Raw genomic sequence first — 18,855 nt, 5'->3', positions numbered from 1 at the left:
TCGCTATTGAGCGCCGCATCTGAGGGGTTAAAAGGGTCAGATCGCCGCTCTACCTGCTCTGTTTATTTATTTCGATGCAGCGCCGTGAAAAGGCTATTGCATCGGAATAAAGCCTATTAGTGGCCGCCGTAAAAACACTATGGGGCGGTCAGTAACGGGTTAAAGCTTGCTTTGTTGGGCATTAAGAAAGTCATTAGCATAAAGCTAAAATAGGTCATAACTTGGTGAAAATGTAGTTTTTCTAAATAAAAAGCTCTGCTGTCACCTACATTACAGCGCCGATCACATTATGTAGAAGATAGGGCACTTATAATGTGGTGGCAGAGCCTCTTTAAGTATTTGTATGCATTCCAGGAGGCACCATATTTCCCACTACAAGAAATGCTTCCAGGGTAGAATACCTTGGTAATATGACCTAGAGGAAATAAAGAGAAAATATCACGGCGCCACATAGTGCAGATCACAAGAGAAAATACAGTAAAAGAACAATGGTGAAGATTTTGCTGACCTTTAGGATTTGTTCAAGGAGTAGGCACAAGTCTACTGTAGGCAGGTAATAATGTTATTGGGTGATGTAGCTGCAGCTAGGTCCAAACCGTACAAAGACAACCGCTCAATGAGACATATAAGGAGAAAAATTGTGAACCGAAGTACAGTATAGCAGCCATACGGAGGTGCAGTGTGGGCCCATAGAATTCTATTTTACCGGTCCATACCGCACAGCTCTATAATATTGCCATGTGCATGAGCCCTTACAAGTCTTGTACACTGTGGTTGTTAGATGATTTCTTTTTTCCCTAAAGACGCAGTACATTGTCACTACGGAAGACTAGTCCTCTTTGTAAATGTGTACCATGATCTATATTTTCCACACATGCATCTCTCATCAGTTCCATGTATTGTGAACGTGTAGCCTGAAGCAAGGTTTACTGAGCGGATGTTACTGACACTTGCATTCCTCTGTCTGCAGAAAGGAATTCCATGCAAAACTGGATTTTTTGTCCAGCCTTCTGAAGTTTCTCCTTGGCCTACGGACACCAGCTTGAGCATGCAGGGAAATGAATGAACTAGGTATGGTATGTACAGGGGCGTAACTAGCAAAGACTGGGCCCCATAGCAAACTTTTGACTGGGGGCCCCCCCCCCGGTAACCAACGGCGCCGCAACTCAGTTCTGTGTGCCAAGTGTACTCTTATTAACCTTTTAGTTACTGGGTTACAAATAATGTAACAAACCGTTAAGCACTGATATTATAAAACATTTTTTTATCACTTAATTATGTTATTTCATAGTTAATTAAAAAAAACATGATAGGATTAGATACACAGCTCAGCAGTCAGTATAGGACTCAGCTCACTGACATTGCGGCTCCAGTGCTGGACCAGGAAATTTAAGATAATAATTGCTTTTTTGCCTTTTTTTTACAGGTTCGATTGTCGCACTACGTCAATGACAGAGTTCTTTTTATTCTCAATAAAATGGTTAACAAGGGTTGTGTGGTGTTTTTTTTTTTTTAATTTCAATAAAATATTTTTTCTATGTCCTTGCATTTTTTTAAACTTTATTACTACCACCTTACTGATGCCCGCTGGCTGATTGACAATGTCCATTACTAAGGGCGGGGCTTAATGTTAGTCATGCAGAGGCTTACTCTAACCCCCATTATTACTCGGGTACCGTCTGCCACATGGTGTGCCGGGAAGAGCCGGTTACGATCCAGTACCCGACCATCTGTAGCGGCGGTCGGGCAGTGGGCCGGCAGCAGGCTGATATTATTAGGCTGGGAAAGGCCAACAATATTGGCACTTCCCACCCTGGTAATGCCAGCCTGCTGCTGCTGTGTTCTATCTGGCTGGTTATGAAAAATGGGGAGCGGGTGCGGGGGATTTTTTACCATTTAAAAAAAAAAATGACGTGTGGTCCCCCCCCCCATTTTCATTACCAGCCAGATACAACCTAGCAGCAGCAGCAGCCTGGCATTACCAGGTTGGGAAGGGCCACTGTATTTGGCCTTTCCCAGCCTAATAATACCAGCCTGCGGCCGCCCCAGTGCCCGACCATCGCTACAGATGGTCAGGTACTGGATCATACCTGGCTCTTCCCAGCACCCCTGGTGGCGGTGGGTACCGGGGTAATAATGGGGGTTAGTGTTAGCCTCTGCATCAGCTAACACTAAGTCCCTCCTTAGTAATGAACAGTGTCATTCAGCCAGTGGCCATTACTAAAGAGGTAGAAATAAAATGTTTAAAAAATAAAAAGACATAGAAAAAATATTTTATTGAAATAAAACAAAAACACACAACCCTCGTTAACCATTTTATTTAGAATAAAAAAGTCATTATCGAAGTAATCCTCAAATCCGACGTAGTCCAACAACCGAATCTGTAAAAAAAAATCACAAACACAAAAAAAACCCCATTAGTAACACATGTGGTAGGCTTAGATACTGGGCCCCAGCAGATAGTAATGTTTCACTTACCCTTCTCTTCGGCTCTGGGAGCACCAAAGGTCCTGACGCCATCCAGCGGCAAGACGTCCGGGCCAAAGCTGTGCTCGGGAACGAGGAGGGTAAGTATATTGTTACTATACTAACAGGGGTCCTTGTAGTTTATTACATAGGGCCTCGGTTACTAATTTATAATAGTCATGGCGCGTTGGGCAACGGGCCCACTGCCTTCGGGGCCAGGTCGCAATTGTGACTACTGCGACCCCTATAGCTACACTGCGACACTGGGCTGTATTATACAGCCGACACCTGCTGAGTATGGGGGCGCTCAGCCCGTTCCATACTTTCCCCATGGTGGCTGCTATACGTACATGTATGTGGCATGTCGTTAGGACAGGCAGGCATCAGTATATGTGTTAGGGGGAATTCACACTGAGTTTTTCAGCATGCTTTTTGACGTGGAAAAACGTGTAAAAAAACAGACGGAAACGGATGCGTTTTTTCCAGCGAGCGCTAAAACCGCTCACGGGAACAAGCGACTTACCCCTATCTTCGTGCGTTTACGTCTCTGACCTCCCATTGACAATAAGAGGCAGAGAAATTTGCCCGCGGCGCTCAGTGTCCGCAGCCAAAAAACGCAGCAAAAAACACGGCAAACGGCGTGCAGGCATGTGAAAATCTGACTCAAAATTGCAGAAGGAATTTTGAGGCAGATTTTTCTGCCTGGAAAAAACTCTGTGTGAACAGGACCTTAAGGGCTGATTCAGACGAACGTGACGTTTTTGCGCACGCAAAAACCGCTGCGTTTTGCGTGCGCAAAATGCACTTGACAGCTCCGTGTGCCCTGTTCATATGGATGCGCGGCTGTGTGCTTTTCGCGCAGCCGCCATTTTTATGACACTCCGTTTGGATGTTTGTAAACAGAAAAGCACGTGGTGCTTTTCTGTTTACATTCATTCTTTTACTGTTATTGTGCGAATAACGCTTGTCCCACGGAAGTGCTTCCGTGGGGCATGCGTGATTTTCACGCACCCATTGACTTCACTGGGTGCGTGAGGTGCGGAAAACGCTGACACATAGAACATGTCGCGAGTTTTACGCAGCGGACTCACGCTGCGCAAAACTCACGGATTGTCTGCACTGCACCATAGACTTCTTTAAGTCCGCGCGAGCCGCGTGAAAACCACGCGGCCGGCACGGACGCCAAACACCTTCGTCTGAATCCGCCCTCAGGCTTCAGTATAGGTGTTAGGGGGAAAGTGCCTCCCATTGAAATCCATGAAATTTTTCCTGCGAGCAGTAAAAAACGCCTGCGGGAAAAAGAAGCGTTAGGCTATGTTCACACGGAGTTTTTTTTTGCAGGAGGAATATCTGCCTCAAAATTCCGTTTGGAAGTTTGAGGCAGATTTTCCTCTCCCTGCACGCCGATTTTCGCAGCGTTTTTCGCCCGTGGCCATTGAGCGCCGCGGGCATAAAACACCCCGAAATACGCTTTCTCTGCCTCCCATTGAAGTCAATGGGAGGTCAGAGGTGTAAACGCCCGATGATCGGGCATGTCGCTTTTTCCCGCGAGGCATTTTTACTGCTCGCGTGAAAAAGACGCCGACGCCTCCCATTGAAATCAATGGGAGGCATTTTAGGGCCGTTTTTGACGAGTTTTGCGACGCGGTTTCCGTGTGAACATAGCCTTATGCCCTTTCTTTGGGCGTTTCTGTCTCTGACTTCCCATTGACAACACTGTCAGGCAGAAAATGCGTTTTTCTGCCCACGACCCGATGGCCGAAAAAGGTCACAAAAAACGCAACGAAAAACGCGGGAAGTGTTCAAAATATGCCTCAAAATTCTGGAAGGAATTGAGGCAGATTTTTCTACCTAAAAACTTTTCCCTTCTCCCATGAACTTTTTAACTTGATGTACCTGTCCTCTGCAGTCTGCACGTCCTCCGCCCGTCCTATGGGATACTAGTACTCCGGCAGTCCTGGCTCCTGACTGTACTGTCCTCCGCCCGAAGTCCTGCATCGTTCGTTCCCTTTAGCTCCGCCCCCTGTCCTCTCCCCTGCCTGAGCGCTCCTTCTACCACCTATCGCTGTCCTATACGACTATCAGTGCACAGTGCACAGTGTGCAGTGCAGCGGATATCACCGGGCCCCCGGACCCCCCCCCCCCGCGGCTATCACCGGGCCCCCGGCCCCCCCGGATGCCTAGTGTAACGTTAGTGTCGTGATGCTACTACTAGGCATGAGGGGGCCCGTTCCTTCAGGACTGGCACATAATGTAATGGCTGCTACTCTGGTAGTTGCGCCACTGGGTATGTAGCTAAGGGAAGTCATGTTTTAGGCTGTGGGTATTGCTTCTTTGTCCTTCCTCTCGCTTACAAATTGTCTTTTTAATGCAGATAAGTTGATGTTGCAGAATGTAGTGGGTGTTCATTCGCTGCACATTTAAGTTATATGAGTTAATATGACATTTCACATAAGGGAAGGATGTAATTGTTGACATTCTGGAAAAGGAATAGAGGAAAAAGTCCCAAAAGGTTATTTGGCTGAACTAAAAATCATGGTTTAATGAATAAAAAATGGTTAGGCAGATATTTTTGCATGTTAACACTTGAAGACTTCCCTTTTAATTAGCGGATATTTTATTTGCACCCGTTACTATTCAAGCCCATAGCCATTCTATCCGCATACACAAATATTAGCAGTACTAACGAATTCAGTGGAGCAATTTTCCATAGCGACCAAACCAAATTGCTTCTCTAATTTTTTTAAAAGGATGAAATGACGAAACGAGAGCTGAAATCATCTTTGCAAGCTTACAGAACACGATCCGTGAAGGTTAAAGTTTGGATCGTTTACAAATTGTCCCCATTGTACAAATTGTCTCCATTTTAAAACTACCAAAATCCATCCTTAACCCCTTTCTGCACCCTGCCGTAATAGTATGGTGCCGGGATCTGCTTTTTCTCTGCACAGTGGTGCACCCAGCCAACCGCTGTGCAAGAAATTGTGACATAAGCTCCCTCATGCCAAGTGGACCGTACTACATAATTGGTTCACTCTCATGCTTAAAGTTATCAAATAAAATAACATGACAATTGAAAAGACATTGAAATTAATTTAATCTGGCATTTTCGAAACCATCATTTGTTTCCAGCACAGAACCAATTAAATAATGTAGAATAATAGGACATATCTCTCACAACTATGATATTAGCAGATGTTCTGGCAACTTTTCTTTTAAAGGGTTATTCCATAAAGGAAAGTGAAGGCTTTTTTGTAGTATATGCCATAACTTTCTGAACAGTGGCGGCCCAACCTCTGGGACCACACAGACCCTGAAAATAAAATGACTGCAGTTCTGGTTTATTTAAAGGAAATGTGTCGCAAATAAAAAAAAAAATTCAAGTAAGTTATTTTATTTTTATTAAAATGTTTAAGTTTTTTGCTGTATTTTTCCTTTTTTTTTTTCTTCCACAAGGTGGAAAGTATTTAAAACTTAAATAATAATTTGCCATGTTTTCCTATGTTGGCCACCAGAGGGAGCACTTCCCAGAATTCCAGCAATGCGAATAAGGGAAAGCGCCCTGACTCACAGCTGCTTTAACAGATACAACACAGCAGCAGCTTAGCATTACCAGGGTGGAAAGGGCCACATTTTTTGGCCCTTCCCAGCCTCCTAATACCAGCCTGCGGCCGCTCCAGTGCCCGATCATCACAACAGATGGTTGGGTACTGGATGGTACCTGGCTCTTCCCGATACCCCTGATGGCGGAGGATAACGGGGTACTAATGGTGAGTTAGTTGCAGCTAACTCTAAGACCCACCTTCGTAATGGACGTTGTCAAACAGACAACTGCCATTATCCAGGCGCTAGTAAAGTATTAAGAAAACAGAGACATAAGAAAATATTTTCTAAAAAAAAACAAAAAAAAAAACCCCAAAAAACTTAGATCAATGCAGTAGTAAAAAAAAATTAAGTTAGCAATATAAAAAATACAAATACTTATACTCCCCTACAGCGACTGCTGTCTTCTCCCCGCGCCACAATAAATACTAGATGTCCCCACAAGCACCCTGCACGCCCCCCCAAACACACACACACACACACTCACACAACCCCCCCAACAGCACCCTGCATGCACCCCCCCCAAGCACACGACACACGGGGTTGTGTGGGGGAGTGCTCGCTGCTGATTCTTCAAAACAGCTGATAAGCGGCTATGAAGGATCGGCCGCGCCCATGCATACTCCGCTGCACAAAAATAGGGCAGCTCTGCCACGCACGCTGCACGCACTGCACGGACGAGCGGCCCTGCTGCGCGCGCTACACGCTCACACGTGTGGCCCTGCTGCGCTCGCTGCACACACGCGGCCCCCCTGCACGCGCTAGACGCGCGGCCCCGCTACATGCGCGCACGCGCGGCTCTGCTGCGCGCGGGCACACGCGCGGCCCTGCTGCGCGCGGGCTCTCCTCTCCATTCATTTACACAGCAGCATCGCGTTCTTACTAGAACACGATGTGCAGCCACATACACACATTAACGTTAATCCAGTGTCCTGATAATGAATATACATGACCTCCGGCCTGGTCGTCATGTGTATTCAGAATCCTGACACTTCTGAATCTTTTCTGTGAGATTTCCAGCAAGGGAAACGAAATCTCGTTTACATCGTAATCTCGCGAGATTACGCGTGGCTTGCTGTAATCTCATAGATTCAGAAGTGTCAGGATTCTGGGGATATGCAGGATATACAGGAGTATGGGGCCTAAATCTGTATATAAAAACTAGGATTTAAAGGGAAATTACTGTAGTTATACAAACTGTCTTGTGATGTAAGTATTTTTTTTCTTTTAAATAGGTAAGTGGCATAAATAACCGGAGATCCTCTAAATATTTTGGAGTAGAAATTAAGCCAACTGCCGTTGAGTAGTGAAATGTAAGTTCACTTTGGTTCCTGTTTCAGTTACTGTATCTTCGCATTTGGAGAAATTATGTATTGGTTGCATTAACTGTATTTTTATATTTAGCTTTTAGTTATTTCTTTTCTTGTGTGTTGTTTTTTTTGTTTTTTTTTAACTCCATTCTATTAACCCCTTTAGGACGCAGCCTGTTTTGGCCTTGTGGACACAGATGATTTTTTCAAATCTGACGTGTCCCTTTATGTGGTAATAACTTTGCAATGCTTTTACCTATCCAAGCGATTCTGAGATTTTCTCGCGATATACTTTGTTAGTGAAAAATTTGGTTGATAAATTCAATATTTATCTGTGAAAAACGTAAAATTTTAGCAAAAATTAGCATTTTTCTAAATTTAAATGTATCTACTTGTAAAACAGATAGTAATACCACACAAAATAGTTACTTAGTTAACATTTCCCATATGTGTAGTTTGTTTGCATAATTTTTTTTACGTCCTTTTATTTTTCTAGGATGTTACAAGGCTTAGAACTTTAGCAGCAATTTCTCATATTTTCAAGAAAGTTTCAAAAGGCTATTTTTTCAGGGACCAGTTCAGTTCTGGAGTGGCTTTGAGGGCCTTCTGTATTAGAAAGTCCCTATAAATCATCCCATTCATACTAGTGTCTGGAAATCCTTGGGCAAACCCGGATCCTTTTATCCTTGCAACAGACACCAGTCCTTGGGGTTTTGAATCACATTCCCAGTCTTCACTATGGCAGGGACTCTGGGATGAGAAAAACCAGCAGACATCTTCAAACTTCAAGGAGCTCCCAGCATTTTTCTTGGCCTGAAAAAAAGCTGTAAGACCTCAGCTGCAGGGGAGCAATGTAAAAGTCTATTTAGTCAATACAAAAGCTATTTCATGCATCAACTACCAGGGAGGGAGGAGATCCTCTACAATTCTGAGCCTCTCGGGGGACATTCTTTATCGGTAGAATCCCATCTTTAGAGTCTCCCAGCTGTTCACTTGAAGGACCAGAACAACTAGGTGGCAGACTATTTAAGCCACAAAAGTGTAAGCCATTGCAAGAAACATCAGTGTTCACATCCTATACCGCTGGCCCATAACCACCAAGACCGCTTATTGGCAGCAGCTCGTAAAAAAAAAAAACCTTGTATAAAAATAATGGCGACTGGATCGGCAGTGGATTGAAGAGGCGAGTACTGTTTTGTTATGTTTTTGTTGTTTTTAAACGTTTGTGTGTTTTTGTTTTTTTTCTAAGAACTAGATAACCTCCTTTAACCCCTTAATGACCGCCGATTAGCCTTTCCACGGCGGTCATTATTGGGCTTTATTCTGGTGCAATAGCCGTTTCACGACACTGCATCAGGATAAATAAACAGAGCAGGGAGCCATTAAATCTCCCTTCTCTCAGCTGCCAGAGGTAGCTGATAGCTGGGGGCGTCCCTACTCGATCGTGTGAGATCGATATTCGTATCGATCTCACATGTTTAACCCCTCAGATGCGGCGCTAAATAGCGTGCACGGCATCTGAGTGGTTTTGGAGAGAGGGATGGAGCTCCCTCTCATCCCACTGACACCCAGCGATAAGAGTGTTTGTGTCTCTGATGGCAGCTGGGGGCCTAATAAAGGCCCCCAGGTCTGCCTGTAGTGAATGCCTGCTAGGTCATGCCAGAGGCATGTCCTAGCAGATGCCTGTCCGTTTTAAACGGACAGGCAGTAATACACTGCAATACAAATGTATTGCAGTGTATTATAAAAGCGATCGGATGATTGCATATTAAAGTCCCCTAGTAGGACAAATTTAAAAAAAAAAGTTGATTAAAGTTAATTAAAAAAAATGTTGAAAAAAAATGAAAAACCCACTTTTTCCCCTTACAAAATGCGTTACTAATAAAAAAAATAGAGGAAAATAGTTACACAAATTTAGTATCGCCGCGTCCGTAACGACCCCGACTATAAAGCTATTACATTATTTAACCCGCATGGTAAATGCTGTAAAAATAAAATAATAAAACAATGGAAAAATTGCTGTTTTCTATGAATCCTGACTTAAAAAACAGTGATAAAAAGTGATCAAAAAGTCGCATCTACTCCAAAATGGTACCAATAAAAACTACAAGTCGTCCCGTAAAAAACAAGCCCTCATACAACTGCATCGGCGGAACAATAAAAAAGTTATGGCTCTTCAAATATGGAGACACAAAAACAAATAATTTAAAAAAAAAGTGTTTTTACTGTGTAAGTAGTAAAACATACAAAATCTATACAAATTTGGTATCGTTGCAATCGTAACAACCCGCTGAATAAAATTATTGTGTTTTTTATACCACACGGTAAACGGCGTAGATTTAGGAAGCAAAAAAGAGGGGCAAAATTTCAGGTTTTCTTGTACCCCCCCAAACAAAGTCAATAAAAGTTCATCAATAAATTATATGTACCCCAAAATGGTGCTATTAAAAAATACAACTTGTCCCGCAAAAAACAAGACCGTATACAGCTATGTCGACACAAAAATAAAAAAGTTATAGCTCTTCGAATGTGATGATGGAAAACGTAAAAAATGGCTTCGTCATTAGGGCCCAGAATGCAAGGAGGGGGAAGGGGTTAATGTGTTCATAGCTATGGTGTGAAAACCGTAAATCAGCTAGTGCATTCATAGGTGTAGCATGCAAATAATAAATACATTAACATGTGAAAGGCAGAAATTCTGACATTAGATTAAATAAGGTAAAGCTAACATTTAAATGAACACTAACTTTTTCAAACAACATATGCTATTCTAATATAGTTCCTAATATAGATAAACCATGTAATTTACTTACTGTTAAAATTTAGTTATTCTGTCCATGCATAAAAAATAAATGTTCCATGTAGGACTGGGCAATTAATCGAAATTCAGCACAATAACCCGAGTCATCTTGTGCATTTTGGTTTCCTTTTCTTTTATTTTCCTGGTTTCAGCTGTATCTGAGTCCTCAGTTATAGGGGCATTATACTGTGGGGAGGGCAACTATAAGGGCATTATACTGTGTTGGGGCAGTGTCATGGTTTATTATATACAGTACTTGACCGCGAGCTCAGGGGATAAAGATTAATCCGTTAGTGACCGGCCCATAGTCTTTTTACGTCGGTCACTAACGGGCTTTATTCCGATGCCATAGACTTTTTACGTCGCGGCATCGGAATAAAATAGCGCCGCCGGGGGGAGGTTTAGCTCCCTGCTCTCAGCTGCCGGAGGTAGCTGAGGGCTTGGAGCAGTGACTGTGGTCCGCTGTTTGCGGTCCCCATACCGGCGATCGCCGGTATTCAACGAATACCAGCGACCGCCGTTACAATGAATGTGCCGATGCAAATGAGGTTTTTATCTCCTCTCACCATGTATGTTTGGTGAGAGGAGATAAAAAAACTGCTAGTTAGGCTCCCTGCTGCCACCAATCGTGTCCCCCGTGCCCCCCGTCCCTAACTCTCTGGAAAAAAAGAAAAATGGTGCACGCATGCACTGTCAGTGTAAGGCAGCTATTCTGCCTGTACATAGAAACTGATCAGGGACCCTGATAATTGGTCCCTGATCAGATGGTCACTGTGATAAACCTATCACAGTGACCATAGTCCCATATTTACACAATACAGCACAGGATTTGTGCTCTTTCCCTCCCTCCTCTCACTGTAGTTGATCTGTGAGAGGAGAGAGAGAAATACTATACAAATCTTGTGCTGTATTATACTGTAAAATACACCACATACTTGCCAGTGTTCCGATATTATCCGTATGTTGTCCGTAATCACCCCAGATTACCCGTAATTACTTGTTATCTCCGTAATTATTTTTTTTTCAGCTGAATTAGTTTTATTTGCTGTAATTAACTGCGGTTTACCGTATTTTTTTTATTTTTTTCAGTTAGTGTTGTGTCTATATTATATATTTAAAAAAAATACAAAAAAAATTTAAAATACAAAGAAAAAAATTTACTTGTTAGTTTAGTGTTATAAAATAATGAACCACAGAATGTTCTCTGCAGAGCAGGCATACGCCATGCTATGCTCTAGCGGTTCCGGCAGTGATACAGACACTGCGTCAGAAGCAGAACTTGGCTCAGAAAGCGACACAAGTTCTGCTTCTGCCACTGGACCCCCCAGCCCTATGGTGGTGGACGCAGCTGTCACCGGTGAAGGGTCAGTAGCAGGGCCTAGTACTCCAGTCCCTCCCGCAATGTGGGATCCTGCAGTTTCTTTCTACACCCAAATTCCGCCATTTACAGCGACTCCAGGCATCAACTCTGATGTCACAAATTTTACCCCCTATAATTTTTTTAATTTTGTTTATAGGCGATCAGGTCCTGGAACTAATTGTCCAGCAGACAAATTTATACGCAAGGCAATTTGTCACCCAAAATCCCAGGTCTTACTATTCCAGAGGATGGATCCCCACAACCGTCTGTGAAATGAATTTTTTTTGGGGAATCACACTAAATATGGGGATAGTAAAAAAACCTTCTATCCGCTCTTACTGGGCTACCAGCGCTATCCATACCACCCCTGTATTTGCTGCTGTCATGGCCCGAACGCGCTATGAGACTCTATTGCGCTTCATGCACTTCTCGGACAACTCCCAAATTCCCCCAAGAAGTGACCCAGGCCATGATCGCCTCAACAAGTTGAGACCCCTCATCTCCCTCCTATCTGAGTCTTTTCTAAATTTGTACACCCCAGGACAAAAAATTGCGGTAGATGAGTCCCTTATGTCCTTCAAGGGCCGTCTATCGTTTCGCCAATACATCCCCTCCAAAAGAGCCCGATACGGAGTGAAACTCTATAAGGTGTGCGAGAGCACAACGGGCTAAACCTGTGCCTTTTTTATATATGAGGGCAGGGACCGCCACCTTAATCCCCCAGGATGCCCAGAGGATATTGGCATTAGTGGGAAAATTGTCTGGGAACTCATGGTGCCATTCCTACAGAAAGGGTACCATGTGTACACCGACAATTACTACACCAGTGTCCCCCTGTATAAGTCCCTCCATGCTGCGAATACAGGGGCCTGTGGGACGGTGCGCAAAAATAGTCGGCTTCCCTCAACAACTGGTGTCCAGGCGACTAGTAAGGGGTGCGTCACTCTCATTCACCAGTGACCAGTTGCTCGCTGTCAAATGGAGTGACAAAAAGGAGGTGTACATGCTCTCCACCGTGCACGAGGACACCACAGTGGCAGTGAGAGAGAGGGGCGCTACCTCTGATAAGAGGAAACCGGTCTGCGTGGTGGACTATAACAAGTTCATGGGGGGAGTTGATCTATCTGACCAGGTCCTACGACCGTACCTGGTCAAGCGCAAAACTAGGGCCGGGTATAAAAAGGTAGCGATCTACCTCATCCAGATGGCTACTTACAACAGCTATGTGCTCTACAAGACCCAGGGAACGCTCAGTTTCCTCCAGTATCAGGAGAAAATTATAGAGCACCTCCTGGTTGACTCCCCCGCACCTGGAGACTCCTTTGAGTCAGAGAATGTCAAAAGGCTCACTGAGCGCCACTTCCTTCACCCCGTCCCTGCCACTGAGAATAAGGAATACCCCCAAATGAGATGCCGGGTGTGCAGTAAACACGGAAGGAGGAGGGATACCCGGTTTTACTGCCCCATGTGCCCTTCAAATCCAGGCCTGTGCAACTTCCCCTGTTTTGAGACCTACCACACCGTTTCTAATTATTAATTTTATCTTTAATTTAGGGAACACCAAAAAGGGTGGGGTGGGGGGATTATTTTTAGGGAGTCTATTTCATTTATTCATATTTTTTTTTCGTTTCTGGGCTTTCCAAGGGAGGGAGGGATTCTCATGGGGAGGTAGTAAAGTATTTATTTCAGACTGTAAAACTAATTTTCCCCTTTTTGATTTTTTTTTATACATTTCTTGGACAATTAAATCCAGGACTTGATCACTCACAAATGAATACGGTTTATTGTGCAGGAGCCCACATCTGTCTATTCAGAACATGGACCCCCACAAGTGTTCTTGAAATAAAAAATAAATGTGGGCATTGCATTTATTAGTAGATAAATCCAACACCTGCGGCCCGTGCCGCCCCTGAATTAGTGGAAGTCGTGCATTTTAGCAATGGTTAAAAGAATAAATTGAGGACGTATTTCCTTGTTCTGATGACTATGTCCTGCCACATACAGCTGTTACATTCCTAATTCTGTACCGTGATATGGGCATGATATTTTTTTTTTGGAGGATCTCTAATAATTGAGCTGTTCCTTATCAATACACCATAGATGGTTTTGGACATTGCCCCTCTATATATTCTGTAAGTGATTGGTTGTTTTGTGCATATAGCGGTTTCTACCTTGCCGGGCAGGGGCCTGTTATGGTGTACCGCGTCACTTGGCACATTCGTCCCTCATAAGGATTGATGGAGCTAAAGAGACGTTGTACAACCAGTCACTGAAAAAAAAAAAAAACTTGTCATGACAGCCCTGCAGGTGTTCTTCTATCTAGTGAACAGACTCGAGTTTGCAACATAGTTGGATACATTTTCCTCCATTTGTTTGAAGATATTGCCCATCACTCCAGTACAGTTTATTTTTTCCTCTCTGACTGATTTTATATTAGGACAGAATTCTGTCCACAATGACATCATAATGGCACCAACTGCTTCTTCAGCAAGACATAGTCATAATTACAGGCAAATACGTCTATAGCTACATGTATCCGTTATGAATACACGGCTTCACTTCTCTTCTGTATGCCGCACAAATTTATTAATGTGGCATATTTCTAACAAAATAACCTTCTACCACGTCTCCTCTATTTCATGTGGAAACGTAATAAGAATTTGAAGAAAACATTATATACCCATAGTGTCTGAAATAATGCCCATTATTTCCTCCTTTAAAAAATGTTTCGTCCGCATGCTCACTACGCCACTAGATGAATACCTTTAGGGATTTAGTTTTTAAAATGGGGTCATTTCTGCGTGTTTTTTTTTTTTGTTCAGGCTGCTCAATGCCTCTAAATGCATGATATGGGGCCTAGAATTTATTCAATTGTGCCCTGAAAGCCAAAGGGTGCTCCCTCTCTTTTTGGCCCAGCCACACGTCTAATAAGCAGATTGGGGCAACAATGGGAGTATTTTTGAAAACAGAAGAAACCGGGTGATAGATTTTGGGGTGTGTTTCTTCATTTTAATGTTCGCTTTACAAAGAAATCGGTCTTCAAACTGATACTTTTATGAAAAAAGTGAAGTTTAATTTTTTTTCACCTCCTATGTATTAAATTTAGCAAAAAACTGTGGGGGTCAAAATACTTACTATACCCCTAGATAAATACCTTAAGGGGTCTAGTTTTCTAAATGGGGTCATTTATGGGGAGTTTCTATCGTTCTGGCAGCTCAAAACCTCTCCAAATGTACAGTGGGGCCTAAAACATTTTCAAGCAAAATATGAGACCTGAAAGTCTCCGGGTGTTCCCTTCTTTTCGGGCCCTGCCGTGTGTCCAGGCAATGCATTAGGGTCACAATGTGGGCATTTTTGAAAACAGGAGAAACAGGGTGATAGATTTTGGGGTGTGTTTCTTCATTCTCATGGTCGCTTTATAAAGAGATCGGTCTTCAAAGTGATACTTTTATGGAAAAAGTGAGATTATATTTTTTTACACCTGCTTTGCATGAATTCTTACAAAAAAACTGCGCAGTCAAAATACTTACAACACCCCTTAATAAATACCTTAAGGGGTGTAGTTTGCAAAATGGGGTCACTTGCGGAGGTTTCCACCATTCTGACACCTATGAGCCTCTGAAAACCTGGCTTGGTGCAGGAAAACCAAATGTACTTCAAAATGTATAAAATTATTACAAAATTTGTAAGTCTTCTAAATTGCTCCAAATTTTTTTCAAAAGTGCTGCCAAAATAGAGTAAAGAGATGGAAATATATATTTAATTAAAAAAATTGCACAGTATGTATGTACATATGAGACATATTGCCGTTAAAAATAGGGAAAAATTGAAATTTTTACAAAATGTCTTCAATTTTTCTAATTTTTTATTAATTTCCGCAAATCGTATCAGTCTACTTTTACCACTAAAATAAAGTACAACATGTGACGAAAAAACAATGTCAGAATTACTTGGATATTCCAAACTCTTGCAGAGTTATTCTCTGATCAAGTCAGACATACCAGATTTAACAAATCTGGCTTGGTCATTAAGGGGTTAATTCAATGGCGTAGCAAGCAAATAGGGGGCGTGGTATGCAAAAGGGTTGTGGCCTAAATAATTGTTCATTAAACGTAATTAAGCTTACATGTTCAATTAATTGTGATTTTGGTGTAGGTCCTAATCGCCCAGCCATAGTTCAATGTTTAGTTAACCCCTTCCCTCTTTAGCCACTTTTGACCTTCCTGACAGAGCCTCATTTTTCAAATCTGACATGTTTTACCTTATGTGGTAATAATTCCGCAATGCTTTTACCTATCCAAGCGATTCTGAGATTGTTTTCTCGTGAAACATTGGACTTTATGTTACTGGCAAAATTTGCTCGATATGTTCAGTATTTTAATTGTGAAAAAACGCCAAAATTTAGCGAATTAACATCCCCCATATGTCTACATTAGATTGGCATCGTTTTTTGAACATCCTTTTATTTTTCTAGGACGTTACAAGGCTTTGAACTTTAGCAGCAATTTCTGACATTTTCAAGAAAATGTCAAAAGGCTATTTTTACAGGGGCCAGTTCAGTGGTGAAGGGGCTTTGAGGTCCTTATTTATTATCAACCCCCAAAAAGTCACCCCATTTTAAAAACTTCACCCCTCAAAGTATTCAAAACAGCATTTAGAAAATGTCTTAACCCTTTAGACTTTTCACAGGAATTAAAGCAAAGTAGAGGTGAAATTTACAAATTTCATATTTGTTTTGCAGAAATTAATTTTTAATCCAATTTTCTTTATAACACAAAGTTTTACCAGAGAAATGCAACTCAATATTTATTGCCCAGGTTCTGCAGTTTTAGGAAATATCCCACATGTGGCCCTAGCGTGTTACTGGACTGAAGCACCGGCCTCAGAAGCAAAGGAGCACCTAGTGGATTTTGGGGCCTTATTTTTATTACAATATATTTTAGGCACCATGTCAGGTTTGAAGGGCTCTTGCGGTGCCAAAACAGTGGATATCCCCCAAAAGTGACCCCATTTGGGAAACTACAAACCTCAAGGAAATTATCTAGAGGTGTAGTGAGCATTTTGAACGCACAGGTTTTTTACAGAAATTATTGGAAGTAGGCCATGAAAATTAATATCTAAATTTTTTCCAAGAAAATGTAGGTTTAGCATTTTTTTTCTCATTTCCACAAGGACTAAAGGAGAAAAACCACCGCAAAATTTGTAAAGCAATTTCTCCTGAGTAAAACAATACCCCATATGTGGTCATAAATGGCTGGTTGGACACTCGGCGGGGCTTAGAAGTGAAAGAGCGCTATTTGGCTTTTGGAGATCACATTTAGCAGGAATGGTTTGCGGAGGCCATGTAACATTTGTAAAGCCCCTGAGGGGACAAAACAATGAAAATTCCCAAAAAGTGATTCCATTTAGGAAACTACAACCCTTGATGAATTCATCTAGGGGTGTAGTAAGCATTTAGACCCCATAGATGTTTCATAGAATTTATTAGAATTGGGCAGTGAAAATAAAAACTATCCTTTTTTCTTCCATAAAACGTAGCTTTAGCGTCAAATTTTTCATTTTCTCAACAAATAAAGGAAAAAAAAGAACCCAACATTTGTAAAGCAATTTCTCCCGAGTACGGCAATACCCCAAATGTGGTCAGAAACTGCTATTTGGGCACACGGCAGGGCTCAGAAGGGAAGGAGCGCCATTTGGAGTTCAGATTTTGCTGGATTGGTTTCTGGGCGCCTGTGGGACTAAAACAGTGGAAACCCCCGAGAAGTGACCCCATTTTGGAAACGACACCCCTCAATGCATTTACCTAGTGGTGTAGTGAGCATGTTAACCCCGCAGATGTTTTGTAGAAATTAGTGTGCACTCCATGTTGCAGAGTGAAAATGGGATTTTTTTCCATAGATATGCCAATATGTGGTGCCCAGCTTGTGCCACCATAACAAGACAGCCCTCTAATTATTAGGTGTTTCCCGGTTTTAGAAACACCCTACATGTGACACTAATAATTTGCCTGGACGTTTGACCGGGCTCAGGAGTGAGAGAGTGCCATGCGAAATTGAGGCCTAATTTGGCAATTTACAAAGTATTGGTTCACAATTGCAGAGGCTCTGATGTGAAATAATAAAAAGAAACCCCTGAGAAGTGACCCCATTTGGAAACTGCACCCCTCAATGCATTTATTAATGGGTGTAGTGAGCATTTCGCCCCACAGGTCTTTTTCATAAATGAATGCGCTGCGGATGGTGCAAATTAAAAATGTATATTTTTTCCCTAGATATGCCATTTCAGTGGCAAATATGTCATGCCCAGCTTATGACACTGGAGACACACACCCCAAAAATTGTTAAAAGGGTTCTCCCGGGTATGGCGATGCCATATATGTGGAAGGAAACTGCTGTTTGGGCACGCTGTAGGGTTCAGAGCGGAGGGAGCGCCATTTGACTTTTGGAGAGCGGATATTGCTTGGTAGTAGTTTTGTTTGAGTATTGCTGGTGTTTCCGTTTATAATGTGGGGGTACATGTAAGCTGGGCAGAGTACATCAGGGACGTAGTCAGGTGGTATAATGGGTAAAAAAACAAAATGATCCATAGCTGTGTGTTACGCTGTGAAGCAATCCTTTCTGCACAGGCCGGTGTCGCACTGATATATGGAGTCCTTTCTTATCCCCCTTTCGGTCCACACTCCGCACCTTTGCAGTTTGGGTAATTTTTGCTGGGAAAGTGTTGTCCTGGTATAATACGGGCACCCTCGCTTCCAGCGGATATGTTTGGGCCCTCCCTTTCCTGGTTCCTTGATAAATCGCCTCTTCAAACAACTGCATATTTTTTATTTCCTGACTTATTGGAGCCATAACTAATTTTATTTTTTCATAGACGTAGTTGTATGAGGGCTTTTTTTTGCGGGACGAGCTGTAGTTATTATTGGTACCATTTTGGAGTACATGCGACTTTTTGATCACCTTTTACCCTATTTTTTGGGAGGCCAGGTAAACAAAAAACCGCAATTCTGGCATAGTTTTATTTAGTTTTTTTATACAGCGTTCAAGCGTTATAAATTACATATTAACTTTATTCTGCGGGTCAGTACGATTCCGGCGATACCTATTTTATAGGACTTTTTTATGTTTTGCAACTTTTTGCACAATAAAACTACTTTTGTAAAAATAATGTATTTTTTCTGTCGCCAAGTTGTGAGAGCCATAACTTTTTAATTTTTTTGTCGACGCAGCTATATGAGGGCTTGTTTTTTCGCGAGACGAGCTATAGTTTTTATAGGTACCATTTTTGGAATATGTGCGACTTTTTGATCATTTTTTATT

General features: G+C 42.4%; 1 protein-coding gene across 2 annotated transcripts in view; it reads left to right on the top strand.

Annotated features, from left to right (window-relative positions):
• The window catches only part of FER (FER tyrosine kinase), a 391,744-nt gene that overhangs the window by 17,972 nt on the left and 354,917 nt on the right, over window positions 1–18,855 (top strand). For both annotated transcript variants that reach the window (XM_075836781.1, XM_075836789.1), the window contains exons 2-3: window positions 971–1,071; window positions 7,305–7,382. The gene's annotated coding sequence lies outside the window, so the exon portion shown is untranslated. The remainder of the gene's footprint in view (window positions 1–970; window positions 1,072–7,304; window positions 7,383–18,855) is intronic.

Source organism: Rhinoderma darwinii, chromosome 1, assembly GCF_050947455.1.
Source record: "Rhinoderma darwinii isolate aRhiDar2 chromosome 1, aRhiDar2.hap1, whole genome shotgun sequence".
In the NCBI taxonomy this organism is placed as follows: Eukaryota; Metazoa; Chordata; class Amphibia; order Anura; family Rhinodermatidae; genus Rhinoderma; species Rhinoderma darwinii.
This window is presented reverse-complemented; position numbering and strand designations above follow the sequence as displayed.